Consider the following 23,567-nt stretch of genomic DNA (forward strand, 5'->3'; position numbering starts at 1 on the left):
CTTATACAGCTCTTACCAGGCACAGCTTGACTTTCAGGGTTCTTAGGTTGCTGTAAGAGGCAACTTGCAGGCAAAGCATGCCTCCAATTTAATCTTTTAGCAGTTGTTTTAAATGAATACTCCAGGTGGCTGTTTAGAAACAGGAAAGGTGAGAAGGAGATGGATAAGCAAGAAATAATGGGATAATCAGAAATAACACAAGAACAGTGGAAAAACAGCAATTTTCCCTTCCAGGAGGTGATTAATTTTCCAGCATAGCATATCCTGGAATATCTCGATGCTTTAATACTAAACCTTATACGCTGTGACAGGGAATCCATGATGTATTAAAAACAAACAAACACACACAAAACCTTTTTTCCCCTCCATCTTGACCAGTGTTCTGGGCTGGCATTTCTTTTACTATTTCCTTGGGTTTTTCCTCTCTCATTCTTTTTGTCCCTGTACCCCTGCCCCCAACACACACTTTTTTTTTTTTTTTAATTTTATTTTACTCACTTTTTCATTTTTTCCATTAACGAGGGAGTAAAGAGCAAGCATCCTCTCATTCAAAGTGCAATGCTGCCCTCCAGAGCTGTCAGGAAGAAAATTACTTCAGGAAACATGAAAGCATCTCAGAGTAAACTGCAGTCGCTCAAATGAGATTGCTGGAGCTAGTCTCATATTTATTCTCTGGATTGAAAGCCAGTCTGCACAGACATGTTATCTGGCTTAGCCTGGTTTACTGACAATCATTTTGCCAGCTCATCCAAATATACGATCTGTGCGCTGATTGCAAAGCAAACAAGGAACTTTTCTCCCGTGTAGTAGAATCATGGAAAAAATCCAAATAATAAATTAAGTCATCGCTTCTTAAAGTCACTCAAAATAAGGAATGATCGTAAACTTTTCAAATCGTGACTGGAAGGCTCATTCGAAAGAAATTTACTGAGGAGAAAAGCTCCAGAAAAATCCTGGGTCTGACAAGACTTCAGGTATCAAAAAAAAGTATTTGACTTTAGATCATTCCTCAATCTTAGTCCTGGGAATAGATGTTCCTACACACACTCCCGAAAATGATGGTTCTGGTGCTGTATCAAATCATATCAGGCATCTGTTTTCTACAAGGGATAAAATTTTGGCTATAACTAGAGAATAAAATTACTCCAGTGATTTATAATAAAAAAAAAAATGCACAACTGGAACAATATTGTTAAAGTTCTGCCTGGAAGAGCTGCCTTGTTTATCATCTGCAAAACCATAATGTACAACCTGCAAGGAGCTTTCATTTTCTGTAACACCAGGTTCCAAGTCAGCAATTTTCACTAACTTAAAAGATGCATCACCACAAAGAGCAGCCGTCCCTCCTCTATTCATTAATATCACTTCCTAACAGCTTCCAGGAGGTAAAAAGCAACAGCAACAACAAATAATGTGATTTCCAAACTGTTTTCTCTCACCTCTGAAGTTTGATGAAGAAAGTCTAGAGAGGGTCCTAAGCATTAATGTATAGATGTGGATCCCAAGCCCTCCCGTCGCGCTGCAGAGAAGTTGGCCACACACAGTCACCATGAAGACTACATCCAAACTCGTTGCTGGGATTGACCTGGACTCTACCAAAGCTCAGGCCTCCTCCAGTCTGGGGAGGTGAGAGGAGAGCAAAGGGGAAGACTGGGTCAGGGCTACCACCTGGTGGGGGGAAGCACTAGCAATTTCACAGCCAGTTCATATTTATTTTTCATTCTGACTGAACGAGGTAAAAGAGCCACCTTCTTCCTGACAGCACCAACCCCACAGCTCATGGCTTAGCTCTCTCATCAGCTTGCAGATGCTCCACTGCCACCAAGCTGCAATGGGTCAGCATCATGCTCACCAAGTGGATCAGCTCACTTTAAAAGATACAGCCTAGTTATGGCAGGTGGGACTACAGCCCCATTTGTTTTACCCAAGAAAGCAGCAATCCTGGGCAAACAGCTCCCTGCTGTTTTGAGCTAAGTACGTCTAGACAATTGTTGTCATTCCCAGCAAGTGTTCAACCCTTACAAATACTCAGCTCTTCATGTGCAGGGACCAGAGGAGCAGGCAAGATGCCCTCCAGGTGGAGACATCCTGACATACGGATGCTGCATCAAGGCAGAGAGGTCCCAAGAGGTGATCTGAGCTACCCTGGAGGCCAGATTTACACGTTGAGCCCAGCACAGGCATTTTATGATTCACATCTTATTCCTGGATTTCAATGCTGAATATGGCAAGCGAAAAGGCTGGGAAGGGCCCCAGCTCACCAGGCATAGACAAGGAGGAGATCTTTGCGCAGTCCTCTCCCAGCTGCTGCACTACTTGGTGACCCAGGATTAATTCTGCTGCACTTTGCAGCTCCGTCTTCCCATCTTCACAATCGGGGCGGGAAAAATGCTTGTTAATACCTACACAACCTCCACAGCACACTGAAAAGATCTCTGAAAGAAAGCTATTAAACAAGCAGACCTGGAAGACAAACAGCAAGAACAGCAGGATGTGTCTTGATTGTTGATTATCCATTGAAGAACACAAAGTTTCTGCTAAATTTTAATTCAGATACCAGTTTGCTGAGCTCAGAGGGTTTTGTACGCCATAATTTAACTCCCTTATGCCTTTTGGTCGCTTACCCCTCACATCAGAGGCTAGGCATTTTATCCTGTGTACCTGCATACTAGGTGCTATAACCAATTAGGATCTAGGAGTACATGCAATCAACTTCCATAGAAATATTTTAATTAGTGTTATGGGAATGTATTTTATCTATAGCTTGAGGCAATGGGACATGGCTGATAGCTCTCTGAGAATCGTTTTATGACTGTAATACTGAAGTCTGGACACTGCCATGTTTACTCCCATCATACTTTTTTTCCATTTTTACTTAATTTAGATTTTCTGCTCAGTTTGTGCAATATCTAAATCTCTCTCGCCCCATTTCAGGCATTTCTGTTAGCTATGAAACCTTAAAACGAAATGTTGTATGGCTAAATTTGCTCGCTGTAAAACCACAAATCATGCACGTACACCAAGGGTATCATATGTAGTGTAGAGGGACTAGAATTCAATTAAAGCACTTGCCATATTCCAACCTACAATCCACCGAGAACAACAGTTGGAGTTGAAAAATAGATGACAGCTTTTTTAATTATTATTGTCTGTTTTAAAGACCAATTTTCCAGATTGTCTCCAGATGGTGGAATTTTAAAGCCAATTTACCTATTCCCTTCACTGAGGGTTTTGCAGTGGTTTTCTTCAGAAAACTCTAATATTAGTAAAATTATAAACAGCTTCCAGTAGGAATAATCCAATGAAAAGAAAAGCTTGTTTATTTAAATTGGTGTTATGTTAGATAATCAGGGTCCAATCTTGTAACCCCTTCTGGATTAATGGCTTCTGAAGTGTTTCTAGCAGTGCTCGGGCCTCACCCGGTTTTCCTTTCCTTCTATGAGACACATCCAGTTTTCAGGGAACATGTAGCATTGTATGATGTGGTCCTCATCTGATGCTTGGTGGGTTCCCCAGAATATTACATGCAAATAGGTGAAAAGCTGGGGATCTATAGCTAGAAAAACTCATCATACAGCAACTGAACAGTGAGATGATTATAGGAACAGAGTAGCCTCTTCCACAGCAGCACAACACAGGTGATGCTCAGCAACCAGCTCTTTAAAACTCCAAATGGCTCAAGCTCTGGAGTCAACAGTTGCACCACGGTTTTCTAGAAAATCCTGAAAAGTTCAAGAGCATACAGACCCTGATGCCATGTGTGACTAGGAGGACAGAGGGATACTCCTTCAAAGGGTACTAAAAGGGAGCGAGCAGGTCAGACCTGCAGGTGTGCATGGGAAAGCAGAGGGGATCAGAAGATCTGGGGATCCACAGGGGCTGGAAGGGGTGGCCGGAGGTCCCCAGTCCCCAAAACCTCCCAGGCAAGATACCAACCACCTCGAAGGCAGGTTGGTAGTTAGGCAGTGGCAGACTGCGCTGAGGTCCCCTCAGGGCTCCTCAGCTTTGGGCTGAGCATGGCCTGGTCCCTCAGCACCAGAGCAGCAGCAGGGACACATGGGGAGCATGTAAAGCAGACAGAAAAAAGGCTGGGAGCAGGAAAGAGTGTGCCCACAGCTCTGCACTGACAGCTCGTGTTTATCCAGAGTTGTGATGGGCACCTACTACAGCCAGAGGGGCAACAGCAGAAAAGTGGCACCTCCAGAACTAGCATCAGTAAGCATACCTGAAGGAACACCACAGAGGAGTTAGGGAGGACTAACAAGGACAATTAGACACCCTCCCGGCGACTCAAAGTGAGGGAATGCAGTGGGAGGTAATGAAGTGGAGTTAACAATTTTCTCCTTCCTTCCAAAAAAGCTTTGGAAAACCCACAGCAGCTCGGGCAGGTGACAGTATGCCTTTGCAATGCCTGACAACTAGGATGAGAAAGTTGACATAAAAGAGAAGAGGTGGCAGCCTGAAATGATGTGGGATCAGTGTGTGTTATAAAGCATAAAGCTTTGTAGTGCCAGCGTTTCAAGATTCAGCATTCCTAGCGTCCATAAATTACAGCAATGCAGTCAGAAGCCAAGCAGGGCTGTGAGCAACGAAACAATGCACGGCCCCAACAGGGGCAGCGTGACACGTGGCGACCAAGGGAATCCTTTTTGCCCAGGCATTTCCTACAGAAGAAACAAAACCAAACCAAAAGCCTTGGCTCAGAAATGCATGGCCTCATCTTTTCCCTGATAAGGTCTTGCCCATACATAAAAATACATAAACACTGCCAGTTAGGCAGAAACAAAGTATTTTTGAGAATTTTGTTCTGCAGCCTGTTTGGAAGCCTTCTTAAAGGATGTCTAAGGAAATTTTTTGTTTCAACACTGATTTATTTTTTTTTTTCCTACCAGGAGAGATGCTTAAGCTGAAGCAGGTCTATAAGGATCGGAGCTGGGAAGAAAATGGGGCTGGGTGAAAGAGAGAAAAATGAATAGGAGGCAATACTGCAAACAAATCATCCATCTTTTTGGCTCTGCTCTGCCAGCAGCAATAATGCAATGCAAAAGCCTTATGTCCCATACAACCTGCCAAGTACAAAATCAGCACAGCACATCCTCTCTGTCACCGAGATGCAGGAAGAGATAAATTTCTTGAATCTCTCTGAACAATAAGTAGATGATGTAGTGTTAATCCCATTAGGAATAAGAGAAAGAAATCATTCACAACCATCCCTCATGAGTTGCCAAAGCCAAATGGGAGGGGGCGTTTTATTACTTTAGTCTTAGAAAGAAAAAAAAAAAAGGAAAAAAAAAAAGGTGCAGTCTTCATGAACATGATAGACAAAAAATAGTGTCTTATACTGAAGGCCCGTTGATCATTATTAACCCGAGGCCAACCCAAATCTGCTGGCATTGGAAGAAAAATGGTTTAGCAGATCCTTGTCGTGGCTTGAGCCAAGTGCACGACACCAGGGTTTTAGACAAACAGCACAAGTTGTCTCTGTGGAAGAGGAGAAATGCTAACTCTGAGGCAGAAAGCCAGTGCAGAGAGGTGAGGGGGTTATAGCAACAGAAAACTAGGTGAGGTAAAAAACATCCTGCACTACATGAGAGCTTGTCCATCGTTGCAGAATATAAAAGACAATACTCCATATCACACTTGGAAGTTATAACCGTTTAAATATCTCATCTAAAATGGTATCCCTAAATTGCATCTCCCCATCTCCTGATACTGCAGCCCTCTGTTCCCAGCTGCTGCAGCTAGCTCGGCTGCCCTGTGATGAACTCCTCCACGTTTTCACCTTTTCCCCCTCCAAAGGCTGTTATCACACATTCAGCTGCCTGGGGCCCAGAGCCATGCCAGGAACCTGGGCTCAGCCTCCTCCCTCCAGGCTCTTTGTGGTGGCATTTCAGAAGGGACAGCGTTGGCTCCCTCGGTGGAAACATCACTGCCCTGCACAGCACAGCCTGCAGGGCTCGGTGGAAACACCCACAGAGAGGACACCTTAGCAGGTCCCTCCAAGCAAGTGCAAGCACAGTAAAACCCAGTTTAGGAGACATGTATTTAAACAGCATTCAAGATTTATTTTTTTATTTTTCTGATTAAAAGATAAACTTTTTTTTTTTTTTGAAAACTTCAATTTTTTTTTTTAGAGAGAGCCACATACAACATACTTGTTTCTTTTGTTTTCCTTTTTTTTCCCTCCCCTCTTGTCTTGAAGGCTTGAGCCAAAGCCAGTCGAAGTCAATTGAAAGACAACCGATGACTTCAATAGGTTTTGGCTCCAGCCCTAAATGCACACCACATGCCAGACATGATGACTGGTTCTATATCTGTCTCTAGGAAGCACTTAAAAATTGAAATGAGGAAAGGGAAGAAGAGAGCAAGTCTGTGTATATCACACACTGTATGTTCAATTGGCTTCAATAAATTTCAGAAGCAGCACACATGCTGGGAGTTGTTTTCAATCAATAAATAACACAGAGGTTGAATTGTTCACCTGCCACCTCATTACTGCCCCCCAGCAGAGGTGGAATTATCTTTTAGCCTCAAGGTTACTTGCAAACCAAAAGTTACATTTACAGAAACATCTATTTGCCAGCCTTTTATTTTTTTCCTTTATTTCCATTACAGGCAGCAGCAGTATTTGACACCCACAAGGACCCTTCTCAGCAAGACATTATATATCACTCCATGGAAATACATAAATGACAAATTATCCCTGATGGCATTGTGTCTCTGCTGACCTGCTCAAGGTTTAAAGGCAGCTGGCAATTAAATGCCATGGCTACAGACCTGTTAAAGGCTTAGGCAGAGCCGTATTTATATTAAGCAAAGGGAATTGTACCTAATGGTATTTTGTAGATGTATTTCTCAAATGAATTTGTGTAGTATTCACTCTTTCACTTGTCTTAGTGAAATTCTCTCTCATGTATTATTGCTTTACAAGCTGAGTTCTGACTTGCACTGGCAATTTTATGTCTAAACCAAGAACGTTGCTTCCCTTCAACTCCCGTCAAGTATTTTGGCAAGGATTGAGAAAGTAGAAAGGTGCCACTTGCCTCGAATCTACAATAGCAGAGATCAGTTAGCATCCATTACCTTCCTCAGGGAGCGTTGCATTCAGCCTAACCACTACTGAGAAGTCCTAGACACAGGACTTAGACCTGTGTTTAAGGAATCTAACTCTTGACTTCTGGAGCAGCCATAGGCAATGCAATTGGGCAAACATGACAACAACTCTGCTACCGCCCTTGTGGGTGATCCCACTGGGATGGAAGATGAACACGCTGTGTGCTGGCATCTCTCTGAGGTTCAGGGCACCAGTGTGGCTCCAGGGCAAGGGTGCAGGTACCTCCTGAGGGAGGCTGCTGACCAAAGATGACCGTATGAGTGAGAGAAACTGCCCAAGCCTCCTGGCTGAGCAGCAGTGGTAAGGGAGACCTGCCACGCTCAGAGGAAGTATCTGATAACCAGCAAAGGGGATTGCAGGGGCAGCAGCCAAAGGGAGAACAGCACGTCAGTGTTTTAAGAGTTGTGAGTAAATCTGAAGGTACATTAACTCTGCTGTTTGGTCTGCCACACATGCATGTTTATGGCATAAGCCAAAAGCTTTTTGGTCTAACTATTACCAGAGTTAGACAGCACCATGTTCTAGTCCCCAATATTTTGACATCTTAAGAAATTAAAGGTAAACCTTGGCTCAAGTAAGCCATACCACAAAGCTTCCCTCTCCTTACCTTCCACAAACACCCTCCTACCTTACTACAATTTGTTCAGCTAAAATTAAATAACTCTGAGAACAATTAGGCCTACAGAAATAATCAAACTTTTTTTTTTTTTTTTTTTTAACATAGACAGGCTTAAGCTGGTAATACCCATGTCAAAGTTATGAGGTATTACAATTCAGATCCAGAAGAGAACAACCTGATGAAGCTATAATTCTCTGTTAATTAATAATTCTCTCATCATTAATAAGTCTTGGCCATTTAATTAATAACCTTATGATTTGCAATAAAGCCAATATCGAAGATAACTTTAATCTTCCATTCACTTAGAAGAAAGCCCCTTCCACATCAGATGAAGATGACACAACCACATCCTTAGCTCTTAGCATTCCTAGGCTTTTCCCTAAACACTAACTATAGATACAAATAAAGGAAATTTCAAATGTATTCAGTGCAGCAAAAACCTCTGCTCCTATCACAGTCAATAGGAATTTTCCAACTGATTTCAAAGGAAGCAGACTGAAGCAAAATTTATGTACTTTATAAAGTTCTGTATGCGTGGGGTTTTATTGGCTTGGGGTTATTTCTGTTTTGTGTTGTTTTTGTTTAAGTCCAAATAATAATTGGAGTTATAATGTATAACAAATTTTAAAAAAGAACATAATTTATGTCACAATTCATTAATATACTTCATAGGGATCTCAGAGGCTACAGCCTGCTGTTTTATGATCAGTATTCCTACCATGCTTATCAATTAAATACAATGATAAAGTTTGCAAGCCAGACAGTTTTTCATATTATGTCAGAACAGCTATTCCATTTTGTATGATAAAAGTATCATTATTAATCATGTTTATTGAACCACTTTCTCCAACCAGCTATCACACACGCTAGTTCCTCTACGTGCACTGGACTAAAGCCATCCCTCCCTTGTACAAGACAGTCCCCATCTCCACATTGCTTTCGCTAAAAACTGTCTAGATCCCAGCATGGCACGGCAATCTGAGTTGAGTCAATCGCTCTTTTCATACTAGCAGAGATCTGAAGTGTGTCTAGCGTTAAGTAAGCCATGGAGCCGACAGCCCACTGACTCAAAGAAAGATAAGACCATGCAAAATCTTTAGTAGTCAGAGAAAACCCAGCAGAGAAAACTAGTGACCTTCCGAGGCATCCTTCTCTTACAGATGCAACATCACAAGGTAGTGAAGGATTTGTTGGAGAAATAATTGAGACATCCAGAAGTACCTGGTCAGGACAAGGAGAGGAACCAGAGGACCAAAATCTTTTAGGAAGGAAATGGAACTGAAGAACAAGAAGATTTACAGTTGGCAAGGAAGTGAACCAAGGACCAAGGCACCTTAAGAGACTGAGAATGGGATTGAAATAAATCAGGATAAGTAGGAGAAAGACACAGATTTGGGCAGACTGTGAACATTTAAGGAAAAGCTGGTAATTAGATCAAGGAGAATTTTCTGAGTAGTGTGCAGAGAATCTAAAAGAAAATGAAAATTCAAACAGCAAAATCACCTGTGCCTTTTCAAAATGTCACTATTTAATTCTAGAAGAGTTATTTTGACCCAAAGGCTTTTTAAGCTTTTCAGTCATTAGTAAGGTCAGACAAAGTTTTGGAAATTCAGGGTATATGATTATATCTATAGATTGCCCTAGAAAGGGCACTACAAAGAATCTGTGGAATAAAAATTTTGCATGAAAACTATGCATCTTGTTTCCTTTATATCTCCCTTCTGCAAGGAGGACATAGTTATTTACATCTTTTGGGTCCAGTCCAAAGCAGACTGAATGCCTCCAGGAATATCCTTGTATACAGCACCAGGAGAAAACTGAGTTCAGTTCCAACATCTTTAGAAAGAGACAGAACGTGCATAAACTGTGGTCATCAACAAGCAGGTAAGTAAAGAAAAGAAACGGTATAGTTGAAGACTGAAACAGTTTGCAGACAGGCCCCAATCACTTAAAGCCTTTTAGTCTTACTCTCCTGACACATACTGTGTTAGTTAAAAGCAGACACTTCTAAGCATTGCTCAGAAAGATTAGCTTCGTTTGTAGCATGAGACAGAGGGGAAAAGTTTGCATAGGAGTGAAGCTTTGTCGACTAAAAACAGTATTCAAAAGACGGAACTGGGTGGCTTTCATGTGAATTAAGCAGAAAAACTTTAAGAGGAACTTTGGAAAGAAAGGCTCATGATGTGAAAGCAAACCACACACAACAGATATGAATGTAACCAAGCAAGTTATTTGACAGTTGACCCTCCTTTTTGTTTACAAAGTTTTGTGTATTTTTATATATAGTTATATACATGTATATGTGTGTGTGTGTGAGTGTGTGTATTTATATATAAACACAAATGTGTGTATGAAATCCATGCTACTGCCTCAAAAGCTAACATATAAAAGCAAGAGAGACTGTAGGCAGAAAAATCACAAGAGCACCCTCTCCACTACTTACAATTATCACACTGGAGAGATCCTTTCTTGTTCCTGTTTAGCAAGGACATTCAATTCATACATTTTCCATCTTAATTGGTCAGCAGTAAAAAGCAAATGGCTCTACTATACTTTACTACTAGCTCTCTAGTGTCATGAAGTCTCTTAACTGAGCCTAAATATATTTCTCTCTCACAAACCATATTCTCTCTCACAAACCTGTTCTTCCCACGTAAGATAGGTGGGTGGCAATCACGTCTCTTCCGAGGAAGAATATTCTATGTTATTAACTGCTTTTCCATTAGAGGAAGGCATGTCAAAGTCATGCACTCTCTTTCTAAACCAATAGTGTGTATGTGCAAAGTACACATCTCTTATACTGTCCATTAGCTTAGAGTATTTCACTTACAGTTATAATAGTCTATTTTTCCTTCTTCCATGGGTAATGGTGCATGGAATGAATGTCTGAATCTTGAAATGGCACTGTAGACTACTAATCTTTAAAAAAGTTTCCAGCAGCAAGAGAGTCACAGGAGAGCAATTGTTTGCAAGTGTCTTCCTGATGGGGGAGAAGCCATCAACTCAGTTTCACTGTAAGTCAAAAGACTTCGGTTACAGCTTTAAAGGGAAAAGAAAGGAGAGGAGAAAAAAAAAAGAAAAAGAAAACAGAAACCAGACTTCAAGGCAAAATGTGAAGCACACTTATCAGAGAAACCCTTCTAGAAACATATGATTTTGCTTACTATACAGCTGCCTAAGATTCCTGGTACAGGACTTAGTGTCCTAGATAGTCCATTACAGTCCTACACTTACACTTGCCCTGTGTTCAATCTACTACTGAACTGTTCTCCCAGCCTCTCAGTTTTGCTGAAGCTGTTTCTGTAAAGTAGCAAAGACTTCAAATGATTACTGGGAGCTGCCTTTCAGTTTCAGCATGCTCTGTTATAAACTGGATAAAGTACTAGACAAAGCCTGTGAATTAGCTACCCGTCCTGCATGTATCACTGGCTTACAGCATCCTGCCATTGTTTGACTTTTACCTTGATAGTACCTGAGATGTATTGCACTTAAATTATTTCTAGACACCTTTTTAGATTAATCTTGGACTCCTTGATGCAATATGAAAGTCCTGAATGACCTCCTGTCAAAGTGACATGCCTCATACTGAAAAGAAGTGTTGCAAATGAAGATATTTACAATTCAAGACTACTGTCAAAAGCATGAATGCTGGGCAACAAGAACAGAATGCTAAAAAAGCAAATTGAGATGCAAGTAGTTCTTTAAAACATTTTTTTATGTTCTTATTACTGAATAGAGTTTTAGGAAAATATTAACAGCACCTGAAAAGCAAAGCTTTATTTCCACAGAGCATACATATCAACACACAGAAGTAATGCTTCACCTCTGACTGTTTTTCCAGGAGACTTCAGTCCTGAATACCTAGAATTGGGACAGCAATACAAATTCATGCCCATTCAGCCCATTGGCAGTGCCCCCCCACTGGGTAATGCTCTTTCGACCCTAACAGTAGCAGCTATTGCCTGTAGTCCAGGCACTTATCTGCTCAGAAATAAGCTGTAAAGCTGGTGCCCATGAAAGCCTCTAAGGAGCAGTTCTTTAGCAACTCCTCCTCAGCTAGCTCCCTAGAATTAAAAAATATGGACAGTTGACCATTAAGTGACCAGGATGCAAAGAAGGAAATAAATCTGAAGCAGGGACCAGCAACACCATGAGCAAGTTCTCCCAAGACTGCAGAAGCATCCAGTGATCACCACCCCTCTCCTGAAGACCTTGCTCACACAAACACAGCCTCATGCCCAGCAGCAGGCAGCAGTAAACGTGGTCCCAAGCCTGTTGAGCACAGGGTCCTTAGCACACCGCTTCCTGCCACAACCCAGAGAGCCCACATTTAGGAGACATTTCTTCTCAGAAAGAGCAGTCAGGCACTGGGACAGGTTGCCCAGGGATGTGGTGGCATCACCATCCCTGTGGGTGTTCAAGGAAAGGTTGGACCTGGCGCTTAGAGACATGGTTTAGTGGGTGATATTGGTGGTAGAGTGATGGTTGGACCAGATGAACCTAAAGGTCTCTTCCAATCTTTATTGATTCTCTGATTCACTGTGCTGGTGGAGCACAGAACTGGCTGGTTCTGGCAGCCACAACACAAGGTGAGGAGCGGTGTTTGGAAAGCACACTTGACAGATAGAGCAAATACCCCCACGTGTGATACTATTGATTTAATGCACCATTGTTCTTTCAGCTAGAGTCAGGGCTCCATGCAATTAGTTAAATGAACAACACGCAGTACTGAAACCTCTGGGACCAGACAGCACAATTACTAAATTGTTTGCAATAGCAGGACAATTGTAGGGATGGAAACAGAAGACAGACCAGTAAACTCAAGCAGTTGGTAACCGTCATACAGTATTTGTACAGGACAGGACAAGAAAAGAGCATTTAATGTTTTGTTGACATACAATGTCCTAAAGGACAACTTTACAAAATGGATTTTGTGCACACAGGTGATAATCAAGTGTGATAACACATAGCCATGGTACAAGTGAAGATCAGTTAATTCCACCTACTTGTTAGGTTTACAGTATGAAATACAATGTTGTGTCAAGAAAAATACAGGCAATACCTCAATTCCCCCTGGCAGATGCTCTAATACACAAGCTGCTGCCCTGAGAAATGCCGTGATAAAAGGCTGCGCCCTTTTGAAAATAAAATTGTCACACGCACACCTAAAGGCATTTTGTCAGAAATAATGTGAAAGAAGAGAATGATATACTGTCCGTTACACCACTGGTGATAATTATTCTGCAAGCTTGCCCCCATAGCTGTCAGTAAAGGGCATCTGGAGCCCTCCATCCTTGAAAGAGGGGCCATAACATAATAACCAGGCAGCCAAGGAATGGGCTCAGCTCCACATAGCCCAAATCCCCACCTAACCCAAGGCACAGCTCCCAGCACGCAGTTACCTGTGACTGCTCACCTGAGGGTAACCAGCCTGTCCAACATCAGCCCGATTTCAACCACTGCAAATAACAAATGGCTCTGTGAAATATGACCTGCTGCTGGATAACTCAGGAACAGGAAAACAAGACATTATGAAACTTCTGATTGGGTCGTAATTTTTTCCTCCTCTTTGACATGTCTACGGCAGGCAGGGCATGTTAAAAACTATGAAGATGCAAGAAGGAGCAATACAAAGCAAATCACTTCATGAGGTTTTTCTAGTAAGGCGATTTGAGCAAATCTCGATGGTAAGATTCTTCCTCAGAAAGCTACAAAGTCCCACTTTCTGTAGGAAACTGCCCTTTTAGGGAAGGTGTGGCAAAGCCATCTGCAGCTTTATTGCAAGGGTTTTTAGTGTGGCGGAGCAGGGAAGCAGCGCTGATCCCAGAAACAGGCTGTTCAGCCAGAAAGTGGCATGTGCCAGATTCCACAGAATCTTAGCCCACGTGCATTGAAATCACAGGCGCCACTTGCAATTTTATGGGTGAGTATTCTTCCTATTTATTGGGCTGGACCAAGTTCAGCTCCTACAGGAGGAATGTGACAGATTTCATCTGTCTGACAGCCAAGCCTAATTGTATTTTCTGTACGAAATGACCAAAGACAAAAGTGCACATGTCTAGGTACTTCGGTGATGTGCCATATGGAGGTTTAGATAAAGGTTTTGTCAGTTGTTAGAGCTCCCCACAATAACTGGACATGGCCTGCATCCCGAGCAACCAGAGCAGTGAGGGCAGATCTGAAGGCTCTTCTGGAATAGAGAATTAAGGTATCACAGTGTTTTTGCATGAAAATGTGAGATCTTAGGCGTTTCACTTTTCAGTAGAATGCACATTTATCCTTGTTTCTTACCAGAAGCCTACGCGTGCATCTACATCTGAAACTGCATGCAGGATTTGATTTAAAATATGTAAACATCAGGATAATAAATTCCTACACGCAAAAACAGCCTTCTCATCACTTGGACCACCAAGTACAGTGGAAAGAGAAGTTAAAATTGATCAGACCTCAGCACTGCTGGTAGACATCAGTCACCAAACAGTAAATATTTAACTGGTGAATTTCAGCCAAAATAAACATAATTCCATCCGGTCCAACTAGATGGAAAGCAGCAACCAAGTCAGCACAATGCAAAAACAAACAAAAAAATTTAAATACCTTTTCTTGCATGAGATGTGCTCTTTCACATAAGAAAAAAGCAAAGGGGAATATGCCCAAAAAGATAATCTCTGAACACTAGCGGATCATACCTTTAGCAACTATAACCTTTTCAGTCCTCACTCCCCACACCACCCTAGTATTCTTCTTTGTTCCTTAGCTGTTCTCACTTTGTAACCTGATTTTCTTCCCTTTTCTCTTGGCCCCTCCCTGAAAAGCCATCATCATCAATTTAACCTCTTCAGATTAGAATAATTAAGCTTGCTTTCCTCAAAACTTCATCCTTCCCTCCAAAAAGCCTGCTTTGGCACAACTTAGAAAAGTAATTTTTATACCCATCATAATCTGGAAGTGCCACATTACTGAACTCATGTTATGTTGCAAGTAGCCCTCCTGTGGCCAGCTGCATAGCATCTGTAAAACTCCTACTAACGCGTCATTTCTAATTAGCACAGTGCAATTAAAGAAGTCTTTGGGCCTCAAATGTAAGTTCTGTTTAGTAAAAGAGCTATTAAGAGGAGGACATAAACTTTCAATATTGATGCTGTTAGAAGAACAAAACTAAGGCTTTCAGTACATCATCCCCATTACAGTCATTGTTAAAAGAATGGTCTAATTTGTATAATATAATATTAGCCATGGAGCCCTTGTAATGAAAACAAGTAACCAATTTTATAGCCCAATATATTTTGTGAATAGTTACGTGTTCTAATGCAATGGCCTCTTTAATTTTCTCTGTGTTTGTTGATCCCTTTCATTGCAATGGTGAAGCTGCAAATAGATGTCGAGAGAGGCAGCAATGAAAGATTCCTGAAGAGTCGAGAAGCAAAGGCCGTAATTCAAAGAAAGCACGGAGCCTTAAAGCAATCCAGCCCAGTTAGCGGGACCAGATCATAATGGCAACAGAAAACGACACTGCTGCAGCCTGTCATTATAAACTTGCCAGCAACACCCTATTCCAGCGTTTATTACTGATGCTGTAGAAGGTATATTAGCATTAGAAGTGCCTCCATTCACATTGAATTCACGTCCCTCCAGTCAGCCTCCCCCAGCCTGTCCCAATAAGGCTTAAAAATGTTCTTACATTTGTGAAAATGAAGAGCCAAGATCCAAGGGGTATTTACCTGGTGAGGCAGGAAGTATTGCTCAATACAAAATGATTGCTCCTGGAGTCCACACAATCAGATTTCTACTAACATTCAAGACATTACTGTGATGTGCTTTTTAGATACTTTGATTACTTTGACCTTCTTGCTGAAACAGAAGCAAAAAAAAAAAAAAAATAGCTGGCATAAGTATCTGAAAGCTTCTCTGATTTTTCCAGCTAATAAAAAGCCAAATCTCTTTCTACAAGCCTTTCTTCACTTCAGACAATTGCAGCTGCAAGAGCACTGTGTGTACTTGATTATAAAAGGCATTACACAGACTTAGAAGGCATCCAGTAGTAATTCATTGACCTTATAATTACAATATCCAGGAATACCAAGTGTGGCTTTGGTTACAGTATAACTGAAGACATGGATTCAGCCCTATCTGATATGTCTATACACACACGCAAAAATATTTAAATAAAAACAATACATATATACTGGACTCTGTACTTCTAAGTCCAGGTAACTGCCAGGCAAGCTTTAGGACAACCTGACACTGCTAATTGTTACTTACAAATTACTGAGCACACCAACAAATGACCATTCTCTGAAGTAACCTGCAAACAGCAGTGATTGTTCTGGAAGAGCTCACTGGCCACAATTTGTTTATTCTTTCCTCCAGTTGTTGCATTTTGTAAAATCTCCTGCAAAAAGTTCCCACTCTGATTCTCAAAAATAAATTTCAGAAGCCCCTAAGGACATCACTGGCAAACACTGATGAGGAAGGAAGACAGGGAAAAGGGAAGCACAATACTCATATGGAAGGAGGAAGAGCAATAGCAGAGCAAGTGATTCCAATAAATCTCATTCAACCTCTTCCAAGTTGTCAGAGGGAAGTGAAACCTCCCCCCGCTGCCTTCCAAAAGGTCACCGAGATTAGAACTGCAGCAAGACTCCCAAAAGCAGCCACACAGGGCCCAGGGATGCAAGGGGAGAGGGCTGCTGCACTGGATATGCAGTTCTAAATGAAGATAAAGTCTATGTTTTCAGAAGCTAATAACTTGTTTCAAACACAACAGTCTTCTGTGCAGTGAAGGAACTGAGTTTCTGCTTAAGTATTCACAATTAAGTAATTCCAAAAGTATATAATAGCAGCACTTGTTTTTTAATCATGAGCCCAGATGCTCTGTCCCAGTGAAATCAGACTCATTATTTATTACTCAGCAGAGACAGTCCGTGAACCCTCCATCATTTCAGCGGCCAAAGTAATGACCAGCTCTGTCAAGTCAAAGGCATGTTAAAAAGGAGGCACCTCAGGCCCATTGTTTAGGCAGGAATCTACTCACCACGTGGGCATCCAGGGATTGACGCACCCTGCCTGAAGCTGACCCCAAAATACCCTGCCAGTGACAGGTTCTACTTCTTATCTTTGCTTCTCAGCAGCAGACCAAGTTCTTCTGCATTTTTACAAATATCCATAAATTTTTCAGTTCACGAACAAAAGCACTCTACTTCCATTTGGTTTCCATTCCTCTTTGTTTGGCATTTGGATGGCAGAAAAAGGAGACATATCTCTATCAGCAGCATACACTGTGTTTTCCAGAAACTGTGCACAAATCCTGAGGGACAGCAATAAAAACGGTCTGTAAGCACCTTGGATGAGTTTTCAAAGTAAATGCGGGATTTTTAGCCACACGATTCCCATCTATCTTAACTGCTTCATTGCTGCTTCACAGAACAGGCACACCATGACAAATACATCCTCAGAGCTGGCCAACATACACATCGCCACATGCCATCAATTTTTCAATCACTGATGCTCCAGTGCCCTGCCACAGCACAGACACCAGTGTGGAGAACAAACAGTGTGGTTATTATAAGCACTACCTAAAGCTCTGTGCTGCACATCGCCTCCCCCTACCAGCCTTCCTCATGCTGAGTGGTATTTTGCCTCAATAATAGTCCAGCTGATTTCTGCAAAACTATTACTCCACATGAGTGAGAACAGCAGCTTCGTAACTTTTCACAAACACCATCAGGCTGGAAATAGCTGAAAAGCGCTCCGGCACACTTGAGCAATGAAAATACACCTCTCCTTCCTGAAAGTTTTGTTAAAGTTCTTATTGAACAGGAACTAGGGGAAAAAATCAATTCACTTCTAAGATATGAGATACTGATGTATCTCATCTCAAAGAAATGGCCATATTCAGCAATGAAAAGGCACAACATGGCAAGGAAATGTGCAGGAAAGTATCTGCTCACATAAGGTACCAATCCCACCTCGACAGAACAGTTTTACAGCACCGCTTGAAGCAAGACCTACATTGTGATCACCTGAAGTGCAGGTGATGAAGAGTTGCCCTTCTGGAGCACAGTCAGTCACCTCTCCTCCCAGACTCAGCAGGAAGGTGCAAACACACTGCTGTGGGCACAGGACACTTTGTCAGTGACCAGAGACCACACGGAGCTCTCCTTGGTGGCTCTGCAATGCCCCAGCAGCCTGCTGGAAAGCAGACAGGACGTGGGAGATGTGGAGTCTGCTGGATGCTAGCACACCTGGCTTGCAAATGGATGCAACAGGAAGGGATCTCAAATGCCAGGAAAGGACTTCCTTAAAGGTTTAGCACATCTCTGGTGGCTAAAACAAACTCCCTGCACCATTAACAGGAAACGGGTTAAAACATATGCTGATTTTCCTCAGCATCTCTCTCTCAGTTTCCAAAACTACAATTCCAAATCAATACCACCACAAAAATTATATTTAACATCCATAACACCCTGACACGGCTGTGCTCAATAGAGGCTTTTTTTTTTCCCAGCCAACCTCACCAAGGAATTAGCTGTTCATTTTTCCCCCCACAGCAGCCTTTAACTTGAGCGCTCACATCAAAGCTTTCACCTTTGCAGTGAAAGATGCGGGGATTCTCCTCAGAGCTCTTTCACAACAGACTTTAAATCAGACAGAAAGGTCAGCGCAGACCAACGCAAAGCTTTACCATTCGCAAGTCTATGCACACTAAATTATTAGCTATTTTCTGGCAAGTGGATGTTGTGCTTTTGGGAAGGATAATAAACCAGGTTAACTGCATGGCAACTTTTAAGGATCTAATTTATTTTCAATTAGCAAGGATTTTAAAATCATGGCCTTCTTAAAAACTACCAGAAATTGGTTTGGTCTGAACCTGCTTTAATACTTCATCCAGCAACCAAAAATTAATCTGATCTCATCTGTCAGAGATAACAACCTCAGACTAGTCTCTAGGGGACAACACCCCTAGATGAAACAGCCCGAGCACTTTCCAACAGCTTTCTTGGTTGTCTCAGCAAAGGTCATAAGAGTAAAGAGATCAAATTAGCTTGTCCTCCAGATTAGACGTATAAATACACTGGGGTTGCAAATGATTAAGTCAAGGTGTGTCTAAGTACCTCAATTAGAGTCAGTTTAGGACTTTTCTTTCATAGTACATTTCATTTAAACAATTCCAACAGGTTCTGGAAGTGAGTTTCACTTATGAATACAGTGATGATTTCTTTAATGGAGGAAAAAATCCTATGTGACCTTTGGAAACATAAATGAATTGGGAATATACACATTCTGGTTAATTAAAAATATTCTTCACCTTATGCTTGCGATGTTTCCTGTTCACTCCTTCGAGCACTGAAGGACAAGAAGGACAAAAAAGCCTCTCAGCAGAAGTGCTAACAGCAGCATCCCTTCCCCAATCTGTTCTCCTCCAGTTTCCCAGTCCGCTGGCTGACACGTGCATTAAACCCTTGCACACCAGACAGAACCTAGACACCCTTCTTACTGGGGCCAACGCACTCTCGAGATCAGCCCACAAAACTATCTTCACTGCCTCCAGTCAAAATTGTATTTGCCTTCTTCAAAGTAAGCCAACATTTATTCTTTCCATTCAGTCCAGCATGGATAATTCCCTCCAGCAAAGGAAAATTGCTTTCATCACCGCTGGCCAGTCCTGCTACAAGAATGCAGTATTTTTAAAGGGCTTGTTCTCAGGAGAAAACGCCATAAGCTATATTTATCTCTAACTAATCCATTTCTAGCTCTTACTCTAAGATTAAGGAATTAGAGACTGCTACAGCTGCTGTCCTTATCACATTAATTACTGTAAATTGGCTGTCATTTCAAAAAAGAAAATCCACTTCCAGGGAGTGCCTAGTTCCATGCTTCAAATACCAGGCAAAGAGCGGATTGAATATATCACTAATGCAACGCTCAACAAATAAAGCACACAAAGGCGACTGGGCTCAGCACCGCTATTCTTAGGCCATACGCTGGGTGCAGACCCATAGATCTAACCATGACAGAGACTGTTTAGGCTTGGTTTCTGTCTGGCACAAACTACTTCCAGCAGTTGAAAAATAGGCACACTTCTTTAAGATATGTATAAAGAGCCCCAACGTGCCAAAACTTAACCAAAACTGCAAGATCTTACTATAGAATTTAGGCGTGGAATTATGCCTTAAGCAGTGCCTTGGTAACCCCCCTTCTAAGTATGATTGCTCTTCAGAAATGGAGAAAAATTAAAATGCATAAGCAGTGCTACCAGTTATCATAACGTTGTGATAGCAATTCTATAACTCAGGGTGCTGTGCTTTTGCCCTAGTAACATATCTACTAGTCGTGGTCATCTTAGAATCCTACTGAGGAAGCACTTCAACATGAAGAGTTCAATATATATAAAATTACTATGAAATATGATTTCACTTAATTCAAAAATGATTTGGGGCTACTTTAAGCTATTAAGTCCTCTCCGTAACAAGCTGCTATAAAGCTGGCCACCTCCTCTGATGACAACACACACAGCACGGTGCCACAAGAGGTTGGTTTAACAGCATTAGGAGTGCTAGAGAACCCACAAACCCTTTCTTCCTAGTCGCATGGGATGCATACGTGTATGTTCCTCTCTGATGCACAAGCAGTACAATAGTTTCTCAGCATGATCAGAAATCCAGGCATAAAAGAGAATCTATGTATTTTGATACTTACATGTTGCCAACAAAGCAGCAAACACCATTAATATTAAAGGAATGCTTTAATTCCTACTTTCATATATGTTAAAATAAGCGTGAAAAATCTTGGTTTTGCTTTTTCATTCACTCCTCTGCAGACAATTCTGAAAATAAATTCTTAAATGCTGATGTAGAAACCAAATTATTATAGTGACAGAATACGGTGTTTTGTAAGCAATGTACTTTGTAGAGCTTGACATTAAAACCTTCCAAGACCTCTTTATAGGAGGTGATAGGGGATTTTTTTTGGAGCTACTATCAGAGAACTTGAGAAACAAGCAGATTCGACTTTTAACTTTTATTTATTTTTAAATCAAACCAGATGCTGCTTCAGAGTTTCAAGCCTTTGAGATTCAAGTTAAAGTAATAACACTGGAAAACTTAGGCTTCAGGAGCTGATTTTTTCAAAAATCACTTTAGCACAATAACTAAAATGAGTCTCTTATGTGATCATTAATATCTGTCAATACGACTATTTCCAATTTAAGAAAAAAAATGTAGACATTCTTCTTAGAAGAAACATAATGAAAAAGTAGTACGTATTCATCAAAAAGATTCAAGATAACCAAAGCTAGATAGCAGCCCTGATTTGTGTTTGATGCCTGCCTAGCAGCTTGGTGTCTTGCTGGCCATACAGCTGACACCCAAAATACCATTCCACTATGGAATTACCAAATAAAGACATTTCATTCAGACAGATACCACTCGTGCACTGGGTGACTCTTCAGGGCTTTGACACTATTATCTTTCAGTTCTCCTCCATGCTACTGCCCCTCTCAGTAGCCCCGGTACATATTAATTACACAGCAGGCCACTGGCATTGCCAAAGCCAAGATAGGAAATTCTCTTTGTAATCACAGTGAGAACTAGTGCCAGCTCTGATGCTGGAAAGAAACAGTCCTCCTCCCTGTGACCTTCTGCCTTACGTAGCCTAGAAAGGAAAAGTCACACGGTGACTGTCCTCAGACTAAACCAAAGACACTTTGACTGTTGAAGCAATTGTCAGCTCTCGTTTCAAAACTAAATTTCAAGACGGATGGATTCAGCTCTCAAGGGAGTCATCGTTCTATTGAAACTGTATTTATTTTTGGAGACGCCATAAATTGGCTGAGCAAAACCTTAACTGCATTAAGTTTTTAAGACTCTTTCAAGAAACTGTTTCATGGAATAGCTACAAAACCCAGAGTTAGGCCTACATATCACCTCCTGAACAGAAATCTACTCTGACATGTTTTATTGAACATAACCCAATAATAAATCCAGACTCCCCAAACCATACCCTGGCTGCCTGGCTATATCAGTGCAGGATTCCCACTGCACTATCAGATTAGGATCTGGAATGACAGGTTCAATTGCCTAAATTATGTGGTGACTGCTTGTGGAGACTAGGATATTGCTGGTGGTTGTTTTGTTTTGTTTTGCTTTGTTTGTTTTTTAAACTATTATTTAACCTACTCTTTCCAGCAAATTTCATGGAAGATCCTACACAGCTGCTAGCTAAAAGGAAGACACTGTTGTATAAACCTGTTCATGGCTTAAACAGTTTAAATATAGCATCCCATTCTCCAGAGCATGGAAATTCGTTATCATACCCATAGATTATGTGGCAGCAGCAGCCTTGAGTACTGTTCTTCAGTGACCCTTATTTATTCTAAGCCTAGGGAGCTTCTCAGGTACCAACCAGCGGAGCAAAAAAAACCTCTCTTGATGTCAATCATTCCTGGCCCATGTGCACTCTCTCACTCATGCATCTTAACTCTAAAGTGATTGGTCTTTTCCCTCTGGAGTCAGACTGAATGATGCAGCAGCCTTCTCAGTTGTGATATTAACATTTCAAGTCAAGCCTCAATCCACTTCTCCATCTGAGAGACAAGATATGAGACCTTAGGCCTGCAAGCACTCCAGGGAAGTTTATTTTGATTCTAAAAATCTCTCGCCTTTTAGAGACTCGAAGTCTTTCAGTAACCAAAATGCCTCAAGTTTAAACTCCTTCCCTAGACCACAGAAACAAGATTTGTAATGAATCCTGCTCTTCTGGTTTTGACAGAATGCTGAAGCCCTGCTAGTTTTTGGAAGCACCCTAGCAAGTACATGTGGTGGCCCCCCAACAGGGTGATTTCCAGAGCAGTTTTATGGAGACCCACCAGGGCTGGAGTTTGACCTACAGAAGGAAACCTTTCTTACCATGCTTTGCATAGGGAGAGAGACCTTTCCAGAGGGGAAGGGTAAGATCAAACAGCTCTTGTTTCTCTAACTCTCATGCAGGCACCTGGAAGTCTGGATAAACATCCCATTACACACCGGAGAACCACACACAAGTGAAAAATAAAGTAATACAGCTCTGGCAGAAAACAGCTTTACCCAGGTTTAAACTCTGTCTGACACCTAAGTTAAAACATATTAGAACAGCTTCTGGCTTCATTGTAGTCGATGGAAAAGCTCCCATAAATGTGAAAAGAGACAGGATCAAATTAATGTTATTCACTCCAACTGTTGATGTCTACAGAGGCAAAGAGAAACTGTTCTATAAAACAAAGGGATACGTTTTACATTATTCTGTAAAACACAACCACAGCTGTAGATGCTGAATAAATAAGACCTACCTTCAAATATAATCCATACTCTTATTTATTTATATCTTAATGAAAAATTCTCTTTTTGAGCTAAAATGTTTCACACTTGCTCTCAGCTGTAAGGTGATTTTTCTCTGGAATGCTTTGACATGCAGATATCAAAGCAATGTGAATAATAGAAGTAGACAGACAAAGAGAAAATCATCTTTAAAATACAAGTGTATGAGGATATTTTACGAGTGAAGTGAATCTGCTTATGCCATATAAAGGAACTGAAAGATAGCATTGACTAATATCTTATTTCCCAGATCCCTAAGCTATTGTATCTCATCCTGAGATTAGCCCAGAGCAAATAGATATACATTTTAAAAATGCAATTTTTCCTCAGCATAAGCAATCCTTGATGAAAAAAATTAACTGTAGAAGTGCAAAGTCTAAAAGCTATAAAATGCAAAGCAGGAAAAGGATTGGACTCTAAATGACTGACTTGTAACTGTGGTGTCTGCTCTGTGCCTGAAAAAAAAGAATCAGAAGGGCTA

General features: G+C 41.3%; 1 long non-coding RNA gene across 4 annotated transcripts in view; it reads right to left on the reverse strand.

Moving 5' to 3' along the window:
- Positions 1-12,357: 12,357 nt before the first annotated feature.
- LOC137855992 (uncharacterized) overlaps positions 12,358-23,567 on the reverse strand; it is a 43,958-nt gene continuing 32,748 nt past the window's right edge. For 3 of the 4 annotated variants that reach the window (XR_011096127.1, XR_011096130.1, XR_011096129.1), the window contains 2 exons: positions 16,768-17,040; positions 12,358-15,584 (listed from right to left, as the gene is read on the reverse strand). This is a non-coding gene — a long non-coding RNA (uncharacterized lncRNA). Of the gene's footprint in view, positions 15,585-16,069; positions 17,041-23,567 lie in introns of those variants that run through there. The other variant, XR_011096128.1, reaches the window with a different exon arrangement.

This window comes from Anas acuta, chromosome 4 (genome assembly GCF_963932015.1).
Source record: "Anas acuta chromosome 4, bAnaAcu1.1, whole genome shotgun sequence".
NCBI lineage: Eukaryota > Metazoa > Chordata > Aves > Anseriformes > Anatidae > Anas > Anas acuta.